The sequence below is a fragment of the Crocuta crocuta genome, unplaced genomic scaffold (genome assembly GCF_008692635.1).
Source record: "Crocuta crocuta isolate KB4526 unplaced genomic scaffold, BGI_CrCroc_1.0 scaffold559, whole genome shotgun sequence".
Lineage (NCBI taxonomy): Eukaryota > Metazoa > Chordata > Mammalia > Carnivora > Hyaenidae > Crocuta > Crocuta crocuta.
In genome coordinates, this window is record NW_027529454.1 from 715,302 (window position 1) to 723,252 (window position 7,951).

The 7,951-nt window shown below is 41.3% G+C and overlaps 1 long non-coding RNA gene across 3 annotated transcripts in view; it reads left to right on the forward strand.

The window, feature by feature from the left end:
* LOC144228844 (uncharacterized) overlaps positions 1-4,260 on the forward strand; it is a 126,885-nt gene extending 122,625 nt beyond the window's left edge. For 2 of the 3 annotated variants that reach the window (XR_013334284.1, XR_013334286.1), the window contains one exon: positions 2,651-4,260. This is a non-coding gene — a long non-coding RNA (uncharacterized LOC144228844). The remainder of the gene's footprint in view (positions 1-2,650) is intronic. The other variant, XR_013334285.1, reaches the window with a different exon arrangement.
* Positions 4,261-7,951: the final 3,691 nt, after the last annotated feature.

The window sequence follows — 7,951 nt, forward strand, 5'->3', positions numbered from 1 at the left end:
ACACATCTTTAAAATTTTCCATTCACCTGCTTCTTCAATGACTTAGAAATATTTTATTTTGTACTGACATATTTTTGTAAGCTATCCCAAATTCGTTGTGGAAAGAGTAGCAGTATAGAACCCACAAACAAAACAATGAAATGAAGTACCATAAATAAAGAGCCAAAGAAAGGATTTGTCCAGGGCCACTTTCTGCCTCAAAGTGTGTTTTGCATCTTAATTAGCCTGAAAGCTTTGAGAGAAACATGTCATTTTAATGACCAAACACTACTTGACCTTTCTTTCTTTTTTTTTTTTTTTTCCTATCCCCAAAGAAAACATCTAAAGAACAAAACTTTCTGATATGGAACAAATTCTTATTTTTCTCTGGCACGTCATTTATGGGCTTGTCAAAGACAGAGGAAGAAAGTCTTGCTGAGGGTCATGGGATCGTGTAGTGCTTGAGAGGCACCTGGCATTCCTGGCTCTGTCTCCTACAGGGGCACAGAGCTTGTGTGGAGGGCTGGACGTTTTCAGTCACACACTTGCTTAGTCTGAAGCATTAACCCTATGAGCCTTCTCCACTCCTCCCATAATATTTGCTGTGTGTCTCCTTCCCCAACCCTGCTCAGATAGAACAGGCTAGTAGAATCAGTTGACACAACCTCTGTCAGAAGCAACTGGGCTAGTCTTATCCAGAGCCAATAACATACAACACACAAGATGGCTGAAGTCCAAGGTTGCCACACTTTAACATACAAGAGGGAAATTATCAGTGGAGAAATACAATCAAGCCATGTGGATGGGTGACAAGAAGTCCTTTGGCCAGAGGAACAGATTACATACCAACACTGTCCTGGCTCACTGCTCCCAAGGAATACATAGCAATCCACACTCGGGGAAAATTCCATGAAATAGCAGAGCAGAAACCTCCTGAAGCCAATGGCAACACACTCCAAGAAAAACATCCAATGAACCAAACCCCAAACAACGCAGACCTCAGAAACGTAAATAAAAATTAACTGAAAAAGGAAACCTTCAGAGTCTTGGGAAGGAACACAACAGATTAAGTGACCACAAAACACTAAAACACCAACTAGTTATTTACCCACTGCTTTGTGGTAAATACAAGGCCTGTAGTCTCCAGGAGGTTATTTCTGGGCGCCAATGACTTAGCACATAGGCCAGCAAAGAGCATGGACTTTATTTTCCTCCCCAGGGCAAGTGGCATTTATAATGGGCCTGAGAACCAGAAGGAAGTTCCTTTGAACCTCTTAGTCTTATAGCTATTTATAAGGATGAGAGAGGAGTGGAGGGTGGGAAAAACATTGGGGTTAAAGTCAGAAGCCTTGGGTTTGTGTGCCCTGCCCCTTGCTAACTCTGCTATCCTGGGCAAGCTGGTAAACCATGCTGTTTCAGTCTCCTCATTTGGAGAAATGAATGGATAATAATAATAATTTCTCCCTCACAAGGTTGATATGAATATTAAATGTAAAAAGGGATATAAAGAGAACTTCATAAGATGCAAACTACAATAAGACACCAGTTGTTCCTATTACTTTTCTACTTCATTTGTGTAGTATTAGCATCTACCTACTTTGGGTAAATTTCTTGATAACTGAGAAGTGCCCCTTTGGGCATCTATTTTTTTTTTTTTACTGTTTGTTTATTTTTGAGAGCGAGAAAGAGAGAGCAGGGGAGGGACAGAAAGAGAGGGAAACACAGAATCCGAAGCAGGCTCCAGGCTCTGAGCTGTCAGCACAGAGCCTAACACAGGGCTAGAACTCACGAACCGCGAGATCATGACCTGAGCCGAAGTGAGATGCTTAACTGAATAACCCACCCAGGCGCCCCTTGAGCATCTATTTCAACCAATTTGGTTAAAACCTATAACCATCCACCTCCTTTAAAAGATTATAGAAAATAGATTAGAGTTTTCTTGTTGACTTAGAATCAAAGTTATAAACACCTTCTCTTGCACTACATAGTAGTACAGTTCCGTGCATTTGTTTTGGATTCTTTTTCCTTCTGGGAGGTGACGCAGAGCCTCAAGCATTGACCTGTCTTAAGAGCTTCTCTTACCTCTGTTCTGCTTGTCTATTTTCAATTTAGGCAAAACCAGATAACCAAGCTCATTAAAAATGAGTGCTAACTATGAATCAGTGAGTCTCTATTTAGAATCTTAGTAATAAAATATGTGGTGTTCATGCAGGGGCTTTGAACGCACCACAGTGCGGCTCAAAAATCATTTTTCTGGCTTGAGATTAGAGAATGGCAGGTGTTAGACAAGTTGACCTCAGGGTGAACATGTGGTGCCTGAGTTAGGAGTCCTTTGGGTGGGTCTGGTGTGCTCACATCTCTCTCGCCTTTTGATGTAACTCCAAGTGTGATAATGGTCATTTTACAGTCAACCAAGAGTGAAGGCTGAATCAGAAGGATTAACATGAAGGACAAAGGAAGTGTCTTGAGGACCTGCGGGGCATTCCTGTGTGTGTCAGTCTGCACATAATATTTTAGACTGTTTTGACTAAATTAAATTCCATTTAATTAAATTCCATTAAATTCAGTTTAGACCCAGAATCATTCAGTTCAGCAAAATTCGTTATTGGGTTTATTTTTTCTCTGAAGTGACTCACTGTTTTATTAATTTTCTCCAAATAAATTGTTTTAGCATCATAACATCTCACCATGATGGAATCATGATAGAATCGGAGTTTTCGTACTAGAAGAAACCTTCCAGGTCATATAATCTGCTGGCTTCCAAACACTACTCTGAAGACCCATGTTGGTCCTGACAAGTTTTCACCAGTCTGTGGAAAGATATAAGGAAAAAAAATAAGGAAAATAGGAGAATACAACATCTTTTCATAAAATTGATTCACCCCATTTGAAGTGATGTCTTGTATTCTGATGTCTTGCTCTTCCTTCTTTTCTGGTGTCCTTTACCCTTTCCTCTGAGATGATTGTAATGGTAAGTAGCCATTATCTCAAAAATACCTATTAATCAGATAACAGAGTTGACTGTGCTACAGTTAGGCTTCTGGTCTGTGGGTGTTTTGTGTGGTTGTTGGATCTATGGACTTCAAGGGTGGGAAAATTACAGATCTAGACCAGCTCCTTCATTTTCAGACGAGGGAACAGAGACTCTGAGACAATTTATACAACTGAGAGACTCTGAGACAATTTATACAACTGAAGTTCACACAACTGGGAAGTTGGAAAGCTAAGACCAGAGCCTGAACTTGCTACTCCCTCTGCTTCAGGGCTGTGTCCTTCCCTAGCTAGAATGTCAGTATTATTACCCGTTCTTTGGAATGTCAGTATTATTCCCATTTCATGAGACTCTTGAAGAGGAAGGTAGTGGAGAAAAGGGAGCCTCTGTTTCTAGAGCATCCTGATGTGCCTGACCCAATGCTGATGCTTCATGTGTATTATTTCCTTTATTCCTCCAACAGCCCTAAAAAGAAGTTAAAATTGAAAGCATATTATAACTGAGGAAAACTACATTCAGAAATGTGAGCCAATTTGACTCAGAATCCATCAAGCCATCCTTCCGCCAACCTCCATGTTGTCCAACAAGCATTTGAGTGGCTTCCCTGCACAAGGGAAATCTAATGCTAATGTAATTAAAAGATTTTAGCAAATTATAAAGTGATAAATGAATATCTGGTAATTTTTTTACTATTCCTCTCAACCAATCCTATGAGGCTGGTTATTATCATCTCCATTTTATAGATGAGAAATAAGCAAAGAGCATGTAAATATTGCAGAGCTAAGGCTGGCTTCCTGACTCCTCATCCTGGCCTCTGTGTTCTACACTCACTACGTTAGGGGTATCTTATTCTGTAGAAGAAACATGGTGCACCAGAAACACTTTAGTCCACAAAGGATTACAAGCCAATCAGCCATAATTGTTGCTTTGAAAAGGCAGGAGCAAAAGAAGTTTGATGGAGATTCCAGGCATGAAAGGGTCGTAAGTTCTGGGCTTTCCAATACTAAGCTGTTCTCCTCCAGATGATTTTAATAATCTCCAGCACATGTGTTCTAACCCCTTGATGCTGTACAATATGTGTAACCAAATAAAAGATCTCTCCAGATTTGGAGATTTACTGTTTGTGATGGGAAAAGGCCAACCAGATGACATCATTTATATTCCAAATATGAGCTGCTGCCAAGGCTGGTGATGTTAAGCTGGAGAAATTGATCCTCAACATTATTCTGTGAAGGAAAAAAGAAAAAAGATCTTGGCTTAGATAGTATCTTTTTATTATTTATGTGAGGATGAAGCCTAGTTTAATAAACTTCTATTTTATCAAGGATTGCTTATGTCCGATGTGTGGGCTGTTTGGAAACACAGTTACTTTCATATAATTAAACTTACCAAGTTGGGTGATCAGAGTTACCATTTGGTTGTTGTTGTTGCTGGATGGGTAACTGATGGTGGTTGACCCTCACGAGGCTTGTCTGCTCCAGCAGACAGGATATCAGGGCTGCGGTCACTTGTTCAAAAGCAAAGGTGAACAAGTAATGGTGGAGGGCAGTAGACTCTGCACCCATTCCTCAACTTCTTCTTTCCTAACACGTGATTTTTTTTCTAGCATCCATATTCTCCACTATCATGAAACCCAGGGAAAGTTGACATCATTCCCAGTTTCAAAGATAGATCTTGATTAATCTAAACTAGTAAACACATGGTATTCCCCCCATGACCAGTGATTGAGGAGTGACTTGTGAATATAATCAGCTAAGTGAAAGGGCTTAGATTCCACACTTGAGGTGGTGGGTTTTCCCTCTCTTCCAGGATAGATGATAACATAGGCACAGAGCCCCCATTGCTGATGGCATCCATTTTATAATCACAAGGAGGACCAGATTTAGAATGAAGCCAGTGTTGAGGATGGCTGAATGGAGAGATGGAAAAAAAGAGTGCTTGATTATATTGTTCATCCTCTGTGCTGTGCTTTCCCTGTCTCTGGGCTTCCTTTCACATAATATATCATTTCCTCATTATTTAAGCCAATTTGAGTTTCTGTTGCTTGCCCCTGAAGGCATCCTGATTGGAACAGGTGCACATTTGCCTCCTGAGCTCCCGTCAACGTTTGAACCACATTTTCATGGTGTTTTAAAGATAGAGTCTTGAATTTATGTCTAAGGACTTTATGCGTCCAGTTGCCACCACACTCAAAGTGGTCTAAAACAAAAGTCACTTGCAACATTCCCTGGCTTCTTGATCTTGACGCTTCCAGCTTCATGTCCAACCCTTCCAGCCTGATCTCTAGCCGTGCTCATCAGCCCCTCTACAATCTTTCCATTATTCTGGCGTGCCATCCTGTCTCTCACCTCTAGCCTTGCTGTACTTTTTCCACTGACTCTAATGATCTCCACTGCCTTTTTCCCATACTCCCCCTCCATAAAATCTTGACTTAGGCACCATTTCCCCTGGGCAGCCTTCCCTTCATTGGCCCTTCTAATACTTCTCTAGCACCTTACTCATCCCCTATCGGAATGCTTTCTACTCTATATGGAAATGACCCTGTTGGACTGTGGGTCCAGTGAGGACAGGAAACATCTGTTCTGTTTACAGTTTTGTCCCCAGGGCTTAACACATTGTTGGTACTACATAAAATATTTGTTGAAAGAATGATGAATTAATTACTTAAAGCTATTCAAACATTCTGCATTGCCTAGTGCCCAAGTGCCTTAATATGGCTTTCAATGATCTGGCCCTGACTTCCTGTCCAGACCCCTCTCCTGTTACTCACCACTAATTTTTTTTATTTAAAGTGCACTGAATCACATATCCTCTGCTGTTTCATGTCTTAATGTCCGTATGGACATTTGCTACATCCTGAAACTACCCACTGTTGTGTAGCTCCGCTTCTTTAATTGGGAGTTTGCGCTGAAATAAATAGTGAAAGGAATTCAAACAAACAAAAACAACAACCCAACAACCCTGGATTCAAATTCTGCATAGCATCTTCTCATTTGTGTGACATTGAACAATGTGCTAAATCTCTCGTCTACAATGTGGGGGTACAATTGTGCCCAACCAGGTTGTTGTGAGGACAAGTCAGGGAATGGATAAGAAGCCACCTGGCATAATACTTCCTGTGGTAAGTTCTCAGAATAGCCCCGCATGCTGAATCATTGTTGAAGTCTGACTTCTGGTTTCAGAATCAACCACCAATTGGATTCTAGGTTGCTTTGAAAAAGTAAAATCAAAGAATAAGAATTGGCCATGAGTTCAGACTTCAGGAAGAAAACATGTTTGAGAGGGAAGAAAGTGGCATTGCAGGGTCTTTATTCTCTACTTTAAAGTCTAGAGAGTTTGGGGTTAGCAGGAGTATAGTTTGAGAAGTTATTTGGTTTGGCTAAAATGGTTGTTACGGCAGAAGCTGCAATTTCCAGGAAGTTTTTGGGTTCCCATAGTTTCAATAACAATTGCAGTGCCCACAGAGCAATCCTTCAAGGCCAAGGCCAAATGAAAACACAGTGGCAGGTGTTCAGTGGTGCTTGTAAGATGCTGATAGGTAAGAGTAAGAACTAGGTGGCAGCCCATTAAAAGCTTTCCCAAATGAGAGAGAACCATGTTGCCTAGATTCACAGAGTAAGCTGGTCTGACTATCCTTGCAACTCTTTCCCACATTACTGGGTTCTGTTCTTTGACCAAGCTCCTGGTTTTTGATACCTGGCTTCTGGTCTATGCCTCCTGGAGTTTGGGGCAACTTACCTATTCAACAACTAGCTTTCCCTATAGATATCATGGAAGAGTAGAGGAAGGAAGGAGATGGCTTCCAGAAAGAGGTACAGAAATTAGATGCTGCATCTAAACAGGGCTTTTCTTTCACTTAAATATCTTCATTGTTGAGTGGAAGGAAAAAAATGTGTGTCTTGGAACCAGAAAGCTGGTTTTGAATGTTGGCCCACCCACTAATTGGCTATATGATTTAGGGCATGCTTCTTGACCTCTTTGAGCCTCAGCTTTCTCATCTATGAAATGGGAATCATATCTGCCTTGCACAGTCTTGGTAGTAATGAAATGAGACCATGGATACAAAACATTCACATCATTCAAAAAGTTTCTTAATCATACTTTACATTTAACCTTTCTGGCAGCACTAGCCATTATGAAGGTGGGCCAGGACAGTGTCTTAGAATGTCAAGATGTAGATCCAGATTCCTCATTGTGGATGGAAAGGAGTGAAGGGTGCAGTGAGCTATCTATGGAGTGAAAATTAAGAGCAAACTCTCATAAAGATAAGGATTAAATGGACAGAGAATGAAAAATAAAGGTATAAATGGGAGTAAGGACATCCTAAGACCCAGTTTCCTCATTTGTAAAATAAAGAGGTAGAGTAAGATTAGTGTCTCCTAACTGTGGGTTTCCTAACTCTACATTTTCTAACTGGGATCTCAGGAGATGGGAGATAAAAGGAAGGCAGAGGAGCGAGAAGTTGAATTATGTCTTTGGTTCATGGACTCTTGCTAATGCTCAAGGTGTCTTCCAGCACTTTCCCTTTCTTTTCCCTTCTTCCTCCTCCCCCTCTCCTCTCCCTCCCCCTCTCCTCCTCCTCCTCCTGCTGCTGCTTCTCCTTCTCTTTCCCCCTTCCTCTTCCTCTTCCTCCTCTTCTTCTTTCCATTCCCCTTCCTCTTCTTCCCCTTCCCCTTCTCCTTGCCCTTCCCCTTCTTCTCCATCTTTCTGCTCCTCCTCCTCTCCTCCTCCTCCTCCTCGTCCCCTTCCTCCTCCTTCTTCTTTTTCTACATTAAGGACCAACAAATAATGAAACTTCCAAGAAAAATGTACTCAACTAAGCAAACATTTACTGAGCAGCAACAAGCAGCTATTATACTAAGTATGAGGGGTATGAAGATGACTAGAATGTGGTCCTTCACTCCAGTGATTCCTATAGTTTAGTGGGAGGGACAGAGACTAAGCGTGTAACCTCAACATAATGTGATGGGTCTGTGAGGT